The sequence below is a fragment of the Osmerus eperlanus genome, chromosome 10, assembly GCF_963692335.1.
Source record: "Osmerus eperlanus chromosome 10, fOsmEpe2.1, whole genome shotgun sequence".
Lineage (NCBI taxonomy): Eukaryota > Metazoa > Chordata > Actinopteri > Osmeriformes > Osmeridae > Osmerus > Osmerus eperlanus.
Window position 1 is genome coordinate 17,887,654 of NC_085027.1, and position 17,431 is coordinate 17,905,084.

The window sequence follows — 17,431 nt, forward strand, 5'->3', positions numbered from 1 at the left end:
ACCGCACAGACATATAAAGGACATCTCTGGTTTCGGCAGAGTCTTGGGTCTCGGAAAATATCCTTATATTTTGTATTGGACGTATAGTTTTGCGTCTAGGTCAACTTGTTTGAGGTGTGGATGCTAGGTAAATGTTCGTTTTTCTCTCTGCCTAGCTCGTTAGCTATCACAGCTGCGCCATCACCGTGGCAACCAAACAAACAAGCACCAGGAAAGCAAAAGGAACACGTTTTTGAAACTGCAGGTAGAGTCGTATTTCTGACTGCACAGACATATAAAGAATATCTCTGGTTTCGGCAGAGTCTTGGGTCTCGGAAAATATCCTTATATTTTGGATTGGACGTACAGTTTTGCGTCTAGGTTATCTTGTTTGAGGTGTGGATTCTAGCTACATTTCTCTTATTCTCTGCCCTCAGCGCGTTAGCAATCATAGCTGCACCATCACCGTAACGACAGACACGCACCACTCAGTCTCTCAAACAGGTGATTGGTACGTTTACTTGACCATGAGAAACACGATTACTAGCAATTGTCGGTTTATGCCAATAATACGATTACTCCGTTTACATGTGTAATTAGTTATGCGATTACTCAATAAACACGTCTACATGATTCTTTTTTATTAATCGTTGTATGCTCCACGGACAAAACTTGCACCATCATCCTTCTGCAACAAAGTGTCGCCGTGTCTTCCTGTATCGGCCCTACTGCTGTATGTTTCATTCCATCAACACATTGAATCCAACTAAGAAAGCCGAGTAAACGCATAGGCTACATCTGCTACTGCTAATACTATCCCAACTATAATTTAATCTGTTAAAACGATAATATTCTTGTTACGACTAGCTAGCCTACTTCTTCTGTTTAACAGTTCAGCTTTCAGCTTCTCCCACATTGTAGGCTATTTTAGCTCTTAGCTTTGTTAAGATGATGCAGTTCAGCTTCCACACTGCCTCTTTTGTGTGACTCACACATTTTTGAAAATCATTTCACCTTGCGGGTATTTTCTCATTTCTCACTTTTATACTTTTATACTATTAAGGTTTTTGTGCAAATTATTCTCCCTTTTAAAGTAATGGTAAATCCTTTCAAATCATTGTTGGAATGCTGCTCCAGCCCCTTTCAAAAAAACCTTTTGGTTGCTTTGAAGCTTCAGCTTATAACTTTCTACTAAATTTTCACTATTGTCAGCTTTTTTAGCATGGTCAGCTATCCCCATTCAGGTTTTCAGCATTCTCACTGCTGTTTCGCAGGAACAGCCTTTTCTAGTTAATATTATATCAACTTCTTAGTTCTTCCGCCGTTTTTTGGCCTTTAACTAGTTCTGCATACTTTCACCGATTCCTACAATTTATGTATCAAAACGTTCAGCTCCTTCAGGAGATGTTGGCTATGACTTTTGGTATTTCTCACTTTTATACTTTTTAAGACATTAAGGTTTTTGTGCAAATTATTCTCCCTTTAAAAGTAATGGTAAATCCTTTCAAATCATTGTTGGAATGCTGCTCCAGCCTCTTTCAAAAATACCTTTCGGTTGCTTTGAAGCTTCAGCTTATAACTTTCTACTAAATTTTCACTATTTTCAGCTTTTTTAACATGGTCAGCTATCCCCATTTAGGTTTTCAGCATTCTCACTGCTGTTTCGCAGGAACAGCCGTTTCTAGTTTTTTTTAATTTTCCTCCCACTTTTTTCCGTCGCCTACTCCTTTCACACCGTTTAAGCTAGAAACACCGTTCAAACTTCATTTGATAAAGTCTGAACTGCTCTAGTGTGCTATTACTTTTCTCATTGATAACTTTTAACGTTTTTAAGGTATTAAAGTTTAAAGTGCTAAAAAAAAGAATGGGTTTCAATGGTTCAGAATGTTCAAGTCAACAGAACTGTTTCTCACCGCGTCAATTTTTGACACTGTTTAACACTTTCCTGCCTGAATATGCATACCTTTTCAAATAATATACCTGAACTGTTTATACCATTTTGAAGACAAGATTTAGGGCTTTCTAATGATGTAAATATTTAAATGATCATGTTAGGCAAATCATCCTTTATCAAGACGATTTCACGGAGCCATTCTGACAAAAATCTTCTCCGTCTGCATTACTTTTTTTTAGAAAACCTCATTTTTAACCACTTTCACTACAAGATAGAGGATATGTTAGATGTATGAAATGTGCGTACGTTTGTCGTGAATTCAGAACAGCAGACAGATTTAAGATAGACAATTTTGTTTAAAAGTTATGACCACTGAAGTGATGAGTGGGATAACGCAATTCCAAGCTAGCGCGATGGCTCTCCATAACTAAAAACGGTTCTACTTTTTTCCACAATCGACCAAATTGGCCAAACAAGGTATGTACATTGATCTTAAAGTGTACATAATCTAGCTAGATTATTTTTCTTTAAGAAACTTTCACAGAAATCTGCAAAAATTGGGGCTCAACACTGTCATAGCCGACTGTCACGAACAGTTAAACCGGGGTCACGAAAGGTTTACTGCAGCTGGCATTACTACGAACAAAAGCTTCGTAACTGAAAGGTTTTTACTTTTAGTTGACGATATTGAACACAGACGTTAAGAAACTTGTCTTTACTCTAAATATCTTCTCCGTTTTCAATTTGAAGCAGTAAATCTAACACATTAGGAATTCTCCCACGACATCCGCTCGCTCTGCTTTGACAAATATGTTTTCTCAGTCCACCATACATTAGACGAGCTAATTTTCGAGCACTTTCAATACAAGATACAGGCCATGTTAGAGTTGATATATATACATAAATTGTGTGGGCAATGTAGAACAGCAGACAGATTTGAAATATGATCTTTTGTTTTAAAGTTCTGGTCATTCTAGTGACGAGTGCTTACAACTCTAGCTACGACTGTCATCATACAGTACTGTACTAGCTGCCATAGAACGGCGAAACTAGCTACGTCTACTGTATCGTTCGTTACCTACAAACAAATGCTTCGTAACAGTATTTACTTTTTATCGGCGATATTGACAACAGAGGTTAAGGAACTTGTCTTTAATCAAAAGATCGTCTCCGTTTTCAATTTGAAGCAATATCTACCTTACTGTCGGAAATCTCCCATTGCATCCTCTCTAGCTTCTTCAGCTAAAGATGGACGACAATGACGATGCATGCATTATTCACGCCTACGGTGTTAATACAGTCTGTAAAAATACCACTTTGACACACTTGCAAGAAATTATCCGCTGGCTAGATGTAGCATGATCTTATTTACCACCCACAATAGTTCTGCTTTTTTGCAGCAGCATTCTGAGTTAGAGTAGCTAGCTTTTCTAGTTGCACAACAAAGTCACATAATGTGACGAGATTGAATTAAAAAAACTCACCAGGGACAACGACAACATCGGCAACCATACACTATGGATTATTATTTTGATGTCATCTTTAAATTAAGTGTCTGAACAGGACTGGTTGTGCAGGCACACATGATTAGTTTCTCCTTCATCTTGAACCTAAAACCTAGAGTCTAGGTTAGAAATGTTGACAATGACCAACAGTTGCTACGTTACAAGAAACAAGGAACCAATCCGATTGGCCAACGCTCTTCACTGTTCCACTGTTCCACTGTTCAAACTTTTTTCTGTTTCTACATCTTTCAATTATTAATACTTTTCAGAATGGGTTTTATTCGCCAAGAAACATCACATCCAAGCATATTAATAGAAAGTTGAGTGGAAGGGAAAATTGTGGTAGAAAAAGGTGCACAAGCAACAGGGATAACTGCAGCCTTGAGAGGATTGTGAAGCAACGGTCATTCAAGAATTTGGGGGAAATTCACAAGGAGTGGACTGAGGCTGGAGTCAGTGCATCAAAAGCCACCACGCACAGATGTATCCAGGACATGGGCTACAACTGTCGCATTCCTCGTGTCAAGCCACTCCTGAACCAGAGACAACGTCAGAAGCGTCTTACCCAGGCGAAGGAGAAAAGGGAAAGGACTTGCTCAGTGGTCCAAGATCCTCTTTTCAGATTAAAGTAAATGTTGCATTTCACTTGGAAATAAAAGTCCCAGAGTCTGGAGGAAAAGTGGAGAGGCACAGAATCCAAGTTGCTTGAAGTCCAGTTTGAAGTTTCCAAGTGATGATTTGCAGAGCCATGTAATCTGCTGGTAGGTCCACAGTTTTATCAAGTCCAAAGTCAATGCAGCCGTCTACCAGGACATTTTAGAGCACTTCATGCTTCCTTCCATTGACAAGCTTTATGGAGATGCTGATTTCATTTTCCAGCACGACTTGGCACCTACCCACACTGCCAGAAGTAACAGAACCTGGTTTAATGACCATGGTATCATTTGATTGGTCAGCAAACTTGCCTGACCTGAACCCATAGACTCTATGAGTATTGTCAAGAGGAAGATGAGAGACACCAGACCCAACAGTGCAGACGAGCTGAAGGCCGCTATCAAAGCAACCTGGGCTTCCATAACACATCAGCAGTGCCACAGGCTGATCGCCTCCATGCCATATTGATGCAATTATTCATGCAAAAGGAACCCAGACCAAGTATTGAATGCCTATATGAACATACTTTCCAGTCGGCTGACATTTCTGTATTAAAAATCCTTAGGTTTATTGGTCTTGTGTAATATTCTAATTTTCTGAGATACTGAATTTTGGGATTTCATTAGATGAAAGTCAGAATCATCAAAATTAAAATGAACGCTTGAAGTATTTCACTGTGTGTGTAATGCATCTGTATAATATATGAGTTTCAACTTTTGAATTTACTAATCAAAATAAACAAACTTTTCCACAATATTCTAATTTACTGAGGTACACCGATACTCATAGTTCAAGCAGTGCATTTGTAAGGGAGCGTGCTGCACATGTCATTATCAACAGGATTTGGAAAATCAACCGATGCAATAGGAGCTGTATTCCAATTTAAGAATGTCTTCAAGAATCTCTTTAAGAATCTCTTCATACCCTTCATGTGTTGTCATTAAATGTAACTTGGAAACAAGTAGTTTGTTCTGCATCTTTATTTAATCTTTCCCTACTATATAGTATCATTTTATGCATGTGTAGTGCACAATGATTAACCCTTGTGTTATCTTCGGGTCATTCTGACCCATCAGTCATTGTGACCCACCGTCGTATTGCGACAGATTTACTGCATACAAAGACAAAGTGAAGCATTTTCTTTTAACAGCTAGGCTGTCTCAGACCCCCCACATTGCAAAGGTTAAAAGAAAATTATTTTAATTTGTTTTTGTATTGGGTAAAATTGGGTAAACACAACGATGGTTCATTATGAACCTTTGGGTCATGTGACCCGAAGGCAGCACGAGGGTTAAACCTCAAGGACTTGGTTGTGAAAGGCTACAGTACATCTACATGATAGTCAACATGACTATTCAAATATGTACACGTTATTTTAGTCTCTGCTATGAAAAGAGTGTAAAGGGTGACACAATAAAGGTAACGCTTTTGTCTACACTGCGCTGTCTTGGTCTTGCATCTAGCATCTTGGATTTCATAATGGTTGGGTGTGATGCATGGGGATGTATTGCATGCTCCAAATAGGGAGTCGTGATGTAGGCTACGGCTTCCCAGCTGATAGTGAGAGGAGAAAGAGGTGGTTTGCTAAAGTCAACAGGAGCAAACTCAATATAACTCAATAACGACCACAATTAAAAGCATAGTAATGGCAAAAATACTGTGGTTTAAATATAAGACAGCCCACTCCATCACATTTTCCCTCATCCAGAAATCTCTCATCCAGTGGTCTCCCATCCAGCGCTCCTTCAACTAGTGGTCTCCCATCCAGCGCTCCTTCGTCCAGTGGTCTGACATCCACCTCCAAGGCACTGGGCCTCCTTTTCAGCTCACATCAACATCAGTAGCAATGCCAGACTGCAAGGGCCATAGACACACACACATAAACAGACAGTAAGCTGTAATGATAATCACATGAGGACTGAATGTTACAATGGTCTCTAACTCATAGTTTGCTTAGTAAACATTCACTTTATGAATAGATTAACCATGTTGTACTATGTTCTTTGATGGTTCCTTGACACTGTATAATATCATCCAATTTCTTACTGTACCAACCCCCAGACTATGGTGCAAATAAGCGACCACAGTTACGGATTAATAATTAAATACAGCTTTCCTCTCACACAAACTTGTTTGTAGGCATTAGTTTCTCAATAAATATAAATAGTGCACTAAATTAGCTAGCTACACTGATCATTACATAAACAGGTCATCACTCACTTCGTAGCACATTGTTTTTGCTACGTTCTGGCTTCTACATGTCTAGCTAGCATCAACAAATCTCGGCACTTTAAGATACTGAAATGTTAAATGTACTAGATGCCAGAAAATGGGCCAAGAATTTCCACATTCTTACCTTGGCACAACTCCATCATACAGTACAGTACAACTGTTCCTCAACGACGATGCTGCTGTGTTTGAAACTGATGCTAGCTCGCTCTAGTTCTAACTAGCCTACAGTACAGTACAGTACCATGAACGTAAAGGCAATTGACGCAACTCTTTCTCTTTATGACTCTGCAGGCAGCTAAATGGTACAAATTGGTATCCAGAGCCTCAACGCGAAAAAGTTAAACATCTTGACTAGCACTTTTTTTAGCAAGGTTAGCTAGCCAAAACTCTCATATCTCGCTATCTATTGCGTGTGTGCAGTCTTTTGTTTACTAAGGTAGTCATAGCAACCCCAGGCATGGAAAGTCCATCTTCGCACTCTGATACCGATCAACCAATGGGGTTAAGGTGACACCGTGACATACATTGATTGACAGCTTACCTCATTAGCTTAAGGACAAGGAAATACAGAAATAAATGTACACAGAAATAAATAAATACAGAAATAAATGTACACAGAAATAAATAAATACAAAAATAAATAAATACAGAAATAAATGGCCATGTAAATAAATAAATACGTAATTAAGATGTTTTCATACATTTATTTTTATATATTTACATTTTTTTATGTATAAATACATTTATTTATACATTTATTTATTTATTTTTAATTTTGGCAGGTTTGGTCCTCCATATGTGTATGCCTTGTGTATGAAATTATCACATCAAACGTAACGTGCTAACATGGATGCAGCTATGAAGCCGCCTGGTTTGCTTCAGGGAAAATGTATTTTTAAGAAGCTTCCCAATGGAAACCTCGACAAGACTAAGGTTGTTTGCACCTTGTGCTATGCGGAATTAGTTTACTGTAGGAGTTCTTCCAGTCTCAAATACCACCTAAACGCAAAGCTTCCCTTAGCTAATGCGGAAGATGCCGGGCCAAGCACTGATGTAGCGCAGGGGAAGAGTCGTCGTCAAACTACTATTTGAGTGCAACCGAGGCAAGCCCGTCAGCACAGCTCTATCAGCCAAGCTAACAAATCTAATAAACAGCTAATAAACACAAGTACATCTTATTGAACATAATTTATTTTCATCACCAATTATATAGAACAGCTTTCTCAAGCAGTTTGTGATGCATTTTGGAAACAGGAGATGAGCCCCTTGTCTAATGCGCCACCTGGCTTGAGAAACCCGTTCTCAAAGATTTAACGTCACTGTGTCCAATCCCGACCGCTGTAAACTACTATTGTCCAAACCCGAACGGGGTTTCGACACTCAGTTTCCGGTCTTTTTGCCAGCATTTTCTTTTGCTATCGCCAGCAAAGTGTAAGTAGTATTATTTTAGGCATACCAAACAATCTACGTGTAAAATTTCATGAACATATATGGACGTTTACATGTCTAGGAATAGGAATAATTTACATGTCTAATATAGGAAAGTTACTTTGGCCGAAAGACCACTCGGCGACACTCGGGCGACGATTGGGCGACGATCTTTACTCTGACAAGTGTGTCTGTGTTGTCATCGTACTGCTACTATGGGTTAGCATATGAGTGTATTTCAATGCTAGCTTAACACTACTTTGTCTTGCCAATGAAAATACACGATCATGTGTGACGTGATCTGTAGTCGAGGGGAGGAAGGGATGGGGGCTAGCAAACTTTAAGAAGAGTTCAACAAAACATCCAGCAGGTGGTGGTATACAGTCAAATTGAGATTTTATCGCATAGTTTGGAGATGTTGAAGCGTGATCTTATTGTGGAGGACATAACTACGTCCCCGGATATGTTGACAGCATTGATTGTCAGTTTGGTGACCCTGGATCAAGTTAATATCCCCAGAAAAACAGCAGCGGCCAGTGTTTAGAAGTGCGGTCGGGTTTGGACAAGGGTAGCGCACGGCTAATTTACCGGCGCCAGCGTCTTTTGACCGGCTCTAGTAAAGGCTAAGCTAACTCTAAATTTTTAAACAATATTTAGCTCTAAAGGTAAGAAGTTAAAGCTTAACGTGAAATCAATAAATCAGATGAAAACGTGATACGATTATTTTTATCAATATTTGAAGTGGCATTTTATCAGAATGTTAGCTAAAAACCGGTCGGGATTGGACACAGTGACGCTACTTTTAGTCATTATTTGGGTAGCACACATATTCTGAATGCCTTCGGTGGAATTTAAATGATCCATTTTAATCTAGATTAAAGCCAAGATTACAGTGAGATTAATCTAGATTAAAAAAATTGATCTATGCCCACCACTACTTTTAACGATTAAAAATGTATGAAAGTCAATAAGATACTCTTTTCATCACTGTTTTTTCTCAATTTTCAATAGTAAGAAAATATCGCAATGCATAACAATGACAGATATACTTTTAACACTTTTTCTCACCATTTTGTTTTTAAAGCACATACCTCTTTTAATTTTTTTGTAAAACCTTCTTCACTATTCAAGCCATCAAAACAATCGTTTCAACTGCTTTCAGCAAACACACACATTTTCTTCAGGAAATGTACCTTTCTAGTTATTCTTATTTTTATATATATTTTATTTTACATTTAAATTGTTGTATTCTTAGATTGTTTAGTTCTTAGAAATAGTTAAACTTTTGTACTTTTACTTAATTTAAGATCTGTATATGTTTAGTGTTTTGCACCTCCCTGCCACAGTAAATTCTGTGTTTGTATAACATACATGGCGAATAAACCGAATTCTGATTCTGATGTCTCAACTTTCTGTTTGGCGGCCCTGCTGCCGTTTTCGATTGGCTGTACCGGACAAACGCTTTTGAAAATCAAAAATCATTTTGATAGAGTGAGGTGAGGTTTGATAGTGTAAACAGATAACCTGTGACATGACAGGCTTGTTGGATTTGGCTGGATTCGAACCTCTTATGTTGCGCTTGCCACATAAGAAGCATTGCTTCCTTGAGGGTTTAGGTTGGTTGAGGGGCAGTTCTATGGGCATATGTTAAGCCCTCTGTGACATGCTTGCGTGTAAAAAGGGCTATACAAATACATTTGATTTGATTTGATTTGACACCAACTTATCCTAGTGAGCTATTCTCAGTGCAGGAAATTACTGTGTTCAGTTACTGTGTAAAAATATAAGCAGTTTTTCGTGTGGCAAGCAGTTGTCAGATTTGGCTCAAGTTTAAACAGATGTAATTCAGTCCTATTTTGACATGTCAAGCTGATTGTGGTCTGAAGATAATCTGTGCCAAATTTGGTAAATATTGGATACATTTTGTAGGAGTAGGGAAAAAAAAGTTTTATTAATTCATTCAAAATGGCGGCCGCATCAATTCAGCTGGTATCACATGTTAACATGTGTCAGACACATGTTAACATGCGGTTAGATGACACAACCTTTTGTGGACCTCTTTGGAACAGGGTCCCGAGCACCTGTACCACGTTTGATGTCAATTCAGCAAATATTTCCTGAGATATGATCTCACTTCCTGTTTTGGCGGCTTCATCGCCGACTTTGATCAGCTTTACCGGAAAAACAGTTTTGAAAATCAAAAACCATGTGAAAACGTTTGCGAGGCTTGATCTGAAGATAATTGGTGCCAAATATTTGCTTATTGCAGCACCACCTAGAGGTGAAATGGCATGACCTATTTTGGACCTCTTTAGAACAGGGTCCCTAGTCCCTATACCAAATTTGGTGTCAATGCAGTAAAGAGGTGCTGAGATATGACCTCACTTCTTTTATGGTGGCTTGGTTGACGACTTTGATTGGCTGTTCCAGTCAAAAGGTTTAGATAATCCAAAAACATGTGATGTCTTTTGTGAGGCTTGGTCTGAAGATGATCTGTGCCAAATTTGGTGTAGATTGGAGAAACCTTATAGGAGAGGTAGCGAAAAAACTTTATATTCAAAATGGCGGCCACATAAATTCAGCCACATCAATTTGATTGGCTGTAACTAACAAACGGTTGCGAAAATCAAAGCTCCAGGGGATAACTTTTGTGACGCTTGGTCTGAAAATCATCTGTGGCAATTTTGAAGAAGATTCGACAAGAAGTGTAGGAGTAGCGAAAAAACGCTTTTCATTTACATTGAAAATGGGGGAGAATCTATATAACTGGGTATGATGTCATAGAGTGCGTTGAACTCGTCTTGATCCAGGGAATCCAACGATACCTCATTTTGGAAAATGCGGCATATGGTTCAAAAGTAACATGTGTAAACACACCTTCAACTTTGACCCATTGGTGGCGCTAGATGGTTGGAATGGGAGACATGAAACTTGGTGAAATTGATGAGGGGACAGGTCCCAAAGAGTGTGCCAAATTTCACAACTTCTGACCATGTGGTTGGGGCTGCCATAGACTCCCATGACAGATGTGTAATAATAATAATAATAAATATAGCTGCAAGCAGCGATGCGGGTTCCTCCGCAAAATGGCAAAATATTATAAACATGTACACTGTTGAAGATGGAGAGTTGGACAACAAGAGAGCAAAACTACTTCATGTTTGGCCAACAACAATAGGCTGAATGGGGATTTGAACTCATGAGCATAAGGTCACAAGTCAGTCTGTCTATCCTCTCTGCTACACACCAACTGTTGAGATTGTATGAGTAGAAAGGGCACAGTATGAGCTTTGGTCAGCTTTAGGACAAAGGTTAAGAAACGGTTGACATTTCAAGGTAAAATTGCATAAAATTGCACATGGTACATCAGAATGATGTCACCTTGAAGCCAATAAGGTTTGAAAAACCAGTCAAAATTATATTTGATTTATTGACACAAAGATATTGAGGCAATATGGACACTTACATAAATACACCCCTTTCAGACATTTTGTATTGCATTTCTCATTCCATTTCACCCTATATAAAGACATCTGCCTACACACCATCCCCATCCATGATGTTTCCCTCTGTCCCAGCGCAGGTCATGCCAAAGCAGAAATGCTGCAGCAGCCGCATGAGGTTTAGATGTAGTCCAAAAATTACCTCCCACAATCAATACATATCAACCGAAACATTGTTTTCAAACTTTCTCAAAGATGGCTTGAAAACCACAGATATTGACTTTCTTCTTGAGTAGATTTCTTTCCCAAATTTTAATCAACCCACAATCAAGAACAGCCTCATAGGCAACTGGCTAGGGTAAAGCCCACGTCCAGCTCCTTGTGAGTTTAGCCTCTGATAGTAAAGTAGCCGACTCTCTGTTCCCATTAAACTACACGACATGCACACTCAGGGTGACCAACAAGATTATATTAACAAACAATAACATTACAAACATCTAACTGAACGAACACATCAACTGAAATCCCTCGCATGGCCGTTGTAACCGAACTATTTTCCACAAGTCTTTGCGTTTTATGACATGCCGCACTGCATGCTGTGTACTCAAGAGCGCTGACAGCTGATTATCTAGCTATGCGCCGACTGCGTGATATGACGAGATGCTAGTGACGCGCTAAGGTCTCTGAGTCTCCTGCATTAACAAGTTCTGCTCGATTAGCAAGCTATTTTTACTAATGTTTTGTTAGCTATGGTTCATGAGGAGAAGGGTTTTGAAGGTTGTACCAAATTTGGACAGTACAGCAAAATCTATCATGGCGGACCTTATGGGTTCTTGAGGCTTTTTTGTTCCCCATGAGAAATAAGGCATGTATACCAATTTTCAGGCATTTTGGAATAATGGGGCGCTGGGGAAATCACGTAGACTTTGAGCGTGGCTTATAGCGCCACCTATGGGCGTACATGGGCCTTTAGTGGTCTGGGAGTAGTTAGTGACCTGTTGTATCATTGGGCCAAATTTGAAAAAATCGGGTCAAGGACTTTTTGAGCTATTGAGCCATTTAACGGAGAAATATAATAATAATAGGAATACTAACAAAAACAATAGGTTCCCACCTACCGGAGGAACCCTAAATACTAACAAAAACAATAGGTTCCCTCCTTCCGGAGGAACCCTAAATATAGCTGCAGGCAGCAATGGCGGGTTCCTCCTCAACATTGCAAACCATTACAAAATTGACATGACACAGACATGTATTTCATACATGTACACAACATTTCAAGACAATTGGATCAATGGCTGATTTGAAGTCATTTTTTGAAATTCTTCACAAATTGTCACTGTAGAGAAATATCCATGCTGCCGACATTATGGGTTCTTGAGACTTCTTTGTTCCCCATTGGCAATAAGGCATGCGTACCAACTTTTAGACATTTTGGACTGAAAGGGTTAAAATGCCACCCTTCAAACCACACACATATATTTTGGAAGTGCCAAAAGTTAGAGCATTATTGGGAAGATGTCTTGAAAGAATTAAAGGAGATAATTGGTTATGAAATGCCTAACACCGGCCTGGTGCTGTATCTGGGGAATCTGGTTCAGGAAACCGTTGAGGGTGGGGACCTATATCTGATAAAAGCTCTGCTGGCAGCCAGCAAGAAAACAATAACAAGAGCGTGGTACAAAGCAGATCCACCAACAAAGAAGCAATGGCTTGGTGTAGTTGAAGAAATATACGACATGGAAAGATTCACGTACATATTGAGGGTCCAGGAGGGGAAGTTTGATACAAGATGGGGAAAATGGGTAGAATATAAAAGAAAAATTAATGACACCACTGATTAGGAAGCTCGAAATCAGATCTCGACGTTGCATTTCAAGTAAGGAAGAACGCTTACATGTCACTGTTATTTCTATTTATTATTTTTATTGCCTTCTACTTTCCTGTTTTTGCTTTTGTTGTGGCTTTTGATTTGTCTTTTGTTTCCTTTCAATGTCTTTTTGGCCTAAATATATGGGTATGTATGTATAAGAATTGTTAATCCAAGCACATGAAGCTCTATTTGAGACTATTCTTTATTCTGGATGTATTTCTGCATATATGTGGTTTGATATTGGTAAAATGTGCAAAAAAAACAATAAAAATTTAAGTTAAAAAAAAAAAAATGCCACCCTTATGAAAGTGACAACTTTGAAGCGTGTTCTGTCAGCCCACCTGTGCTCTGGTCAGGCCCATCATGCAGAGATCCATTCTTTAAAAGCTTTGATTACAACAATAACTTTATGAAAGTGAGGATACACTTTAGTAAAGGACGTGTGTAGGTTATGTACTACTACTGCTTACTCTGCCCACACACTTTCCCCATCCATGCTGTTTCCCTCTTTCCCAGTGCAGTCACGCCAAAGCATAAATGCGGCGGCCGCATTAGATTTAGGTGTAGTCCAAAAGTTGCCTCCCACAATCAAAACATATTAACCGCAACATTATTTTCAAACTTTCTCAAAGATGGCTTGAAAACCACAGATATTGACTCTCTTCTTGAGTAGATCTCTTTCCAGAATCTCAGTCAATCCAGAATCAAGATTAGCCTCATAGGCAATTGGTCTAGGGGCACAGCCCACGTTCAGCTCCTTGCAAGTATAGCCTGTGATAGTAAAATGGCCGACTCTCTGTTCCCATTAAACTACACAGCATGCACACTCAGGGTGACCAACTAGATTATATTAACTAACAAACAATATAATTACAAACATCTAACTGAATGAACACAACAACTGAAATCCATTGCGTAGCTGTTGTTTTTTTACATGCCGCACTGCATGCTGGGTACCCAAGAGCGCTGACGCTGATTATCTAGCTGTGCTCCGACTGCGTGATATGACGAGATGCTAGTGGCACGCTAACAGTGCGTTCACACTCCAGCGACGCGAATCGCTTGCCATCGCTCGCCTTCCCACAGTTCACCACGCTCGGGGGAGTTTCAAACAGATTAATGTAGAATGTAGTTCTCTAAAGTCACTGTTGTAGTTGTCATGGCCAAGTGTGCAGACTTGGGTTTACGTACTCGCAACATCGATCAAAATACAACTTGTATACAAAATACAAAACTGTTTAATAGACATACACGTTGACATGCGTAAAAAACGTTTTATTATATTACTCGAAGTCTCTGCTAATCTGTCGATACGATACAGTAGGGAGTTCCAGCCGGGCTAGCTAGCTAGTTACCACAGAACGAAGTTACGTAATGTGACTAGACTGAATTTGAAAGTACAAGCACCAACAACTTCGGCAACCTTGCGCCATGTATCGTTTAAAAAAAATTAACATCTGTACGAATACAGCTATGTATAGTACAGGACTGGGTAAGCAGCCACACAAACGATTAGTTTCTCCTCCACCTTGAAACCTAGAAAGCTAGAAATGTTTACCATGGTTGCTATGTTACGAGAAACAAGAAAACACTCCGATTGGCCATCGCTAGTGAAAATCGCTCCTCATTTACATAAAGTTGAGAAAATCTCAACTCGGTCGCGTCGCGTCGCTACCCACAATGCACCACGCAAGCGATTCGCCTGGCTCCATAGAAAATGAATGGAAAACATGTTGTCGCTCGCATCGCGTTGCTGCAGTGTGAACGCACTGTAAGGTCTCAGAGTCTCCTGCATTAACAAGTTCTGCCCGATTAGCAAGCTATTTTTACTAATGTTTTGTTAGCAATTGAATGGTAATGCAAGCTAGCTAAAAACAATGTTAGTTAGCTTGGCTAAACTGGTTTTCATAGCAACAGAAATCAACAAATCAGATCAGTCGAACTTTATTCAGAAAGGGGGGGATGGCGGGAATATTAAAGGTGTAGGTACAGTAAAAGTGAAATAGAAGGCGTCTTTCTGCCTTGAAGCTGCGTGCGCATCATCATCAAGACCCCATCTATATGTAAAGATAACATCCAAGCTAACAATTTTGCCAAATCTGACTGCAGCTTTGTATACCATATGTACTGTGTTATGGTTGTTTGAGTTAAACAACTTGCTAAATGAATTAAATGTCTGTTAAATGTCAAATCCAACTATAAATGTATAAAAGAGAGAGTTCCAATCAAATATGAATTTGTTTTAAACCTAGAGGTTTAAAAGGCTACCTTTGCCTAAACTGACATGCACCAACTCAGAGAACTGAGTTTCAACATCCATTTACACATTTAGTCTCTATTTGTTTCTCTACTCTTAAGGCATGTTTAACTTAATGTCTGCACCTCTCTGTCACCAACTGTCTCTGGAGTGGGTGGTGGGGGCTTCACAGGGTGTCTACAGGTATAAACAAGTTAAATGTAAGACTTTAAGACCTTTTAATACCACTTCCAAATGAAATTAAAGACCAAACTTACGATGGAAATACAAAAGTGGACATATACATTTAGCAGACGCTCTTATCCAGAGCGACTTACAGTAAGTACAGGGACATTCCCCCGAGGCAAGTAGGGTGAAGTGCCTTGCCCAAGGACACAACGTCAGTTGGCATGACCGGGAATCGAACTGGCAACCTTCGGATTACTAGCCCGATTCCCTCACCGCTCAGCCACCTGACTCCCTATATACGTTGGAGGCAACGGGGGACGGGTTGTTTCCATCCTTATTCTATAAGTATAACTTATTTTAGAGTTCTCTTCCCCTGGAACAGATTTCATGTTCCAACCGAGGGGGGCTGTCGCTGTCTTGGTGTGTGGGGCTGCATCAAATACCCCTTTTTTGCTCTGTTAAATTGCTGCACCAGTCCACACTTGACCGGTGGGGATCTCATTCTATTATGACTGTAACTGTTAGCTGCTCCTGGCATTCTCTAATCCCTGCTCTCCTCTCTCTGTCCCCCCCCACACACATCCCTTGTGGTGTGGGGGGTTTGAGTTGTCAGCACCTGCCTGGTCGTCGGTCGGCCAACGCTGGACCTGGTCGCGAGTCTCCCGGTCCTGTCCTACATCTATAAAGTTGAACAATGGATTTTGGTGTTTCAAAACCCATCGACACTGTATGACTATGTTTAGCCTGTGTTCTGCTCCTCTCTCTCACCAACCGTCTCTGGAGGAGGGGATCCCTCTCTGAATTGCTCCTCCCAAGGTTTCTTCCATTTTTTCTCCTGTTGAGAATTTTTCTGGGAGTTTTTCCTTGTCTTCCTTGAGGGTTTAGGTTGGTTGAGGGGCAGTTCTATGGGCGTATGTGAAGCCCTCTGTGACATGCTTGCGTGTAAAAAGGGCTATACAAATAAATTTGTTTTACTTTCCAAGTTGAGTTTAAGAACATTGACTAAATGTGTGTAATGCGAAAGGATAACACAAAAATGTAATTGCATGTTAAATCGTTATATCTTGTTTTGGCTTTATATAATATTGAAAATGCAGTTTTTTTTACAGAGAAATTCCATTAATAAAAGTCATATTTACCGGCAAAGAACAGCCTGTAATGTAATATTACAGATATATCTTGTACATTTGGTACAGGAAAATTACAATTATTTTCCGGTTAATTAATGTTAATGAAAAAAATGTTTTTTACTGTAATTTAATGGGTTTAATCTGGCGTCCCAGCTGCCAGATTGTTCCTGTTTTTTTTTTCCAGTGTACGAGGAGCAGGGACTGTAACTGTGTACGATAAGCAGTGGGAGAGAGACTCAATGAATAGAAAGGGTCATACCAAGTACTAAGGTTTCTTAATGTGTTACAATGCTTACCGGTTCTAAAAACATTAGACGCTAGGTCTGAGAGGTTGTTGGCCTGTTGGCCTCTCTCTCAATCGCTCACTCTGTGGGACACATTTCTTTAGCTACTGGTGAAGACATGCAAAGACATATGCTCTGCAATTTGTATTTGTAAGCAAAATAGCTTTAGCACTCGAAACCGCTAGCGATGTTTCTTTGACAGCGACAATGATAATTGCTAAGCAACCATCAACTGCGGAAAGATTTACAACAAAAGTCCTGTGCGGTCAATATGACTGTATGGCCGGTAAAAGTGATCATATTTTCTTTGCCTTTTGAGTAATTTATATATTAAAAGTTTTCAATGAAATACAAACAATTTTAGAAAAAGTCAGATTCCAGCAGGATTCAACAAAGTTATTGCACATTGAATGACCATTGAGGCCGTTCTAGTGTTAACACTGTCTATTTAAACTGGGCCTGTATGTATGTGTGTCAAACACTGTTTCTGTTTCTCCTCATGCTGTCCTTATGGCTGTTTCAAGTCTTCCATCTGTGTTCTTTCTGATACCCCTGGCTGGCCTATGTATTGTGAAAGAAATTTT

The 17,431-nt window shown here is 39.6% G+C and overlaps 1 protein-coding gene and 1 long non-coding RNA gene across 2 annotated transcripts in view; both read right to left on the bottom strand.

Moving 5' to 3' along the window:
* Nucleotides 1-17,431, bottom strand: part of rlbp1a (retinaldehyde binding protein 1a) — a 272,522-nt gene that overhangs the window by 148,044 nt on the left and 107,047 nt on the right. The window lies entirely within an intron of this gene.
* Nucleotides 5,763-6,689, bottom strand: LOC134028143 (uncharacterized). The gene is made up of 2 exons (XR_009931502.1): nucleotides 6,389-6,689; nucleotides 5,763-5,886 (listed from the first exon to the last, which is right to left on the bottom strand). It is a non-coding gene; the product is annotated as an uncharacterized LOC134028143 (long non-coding RNA).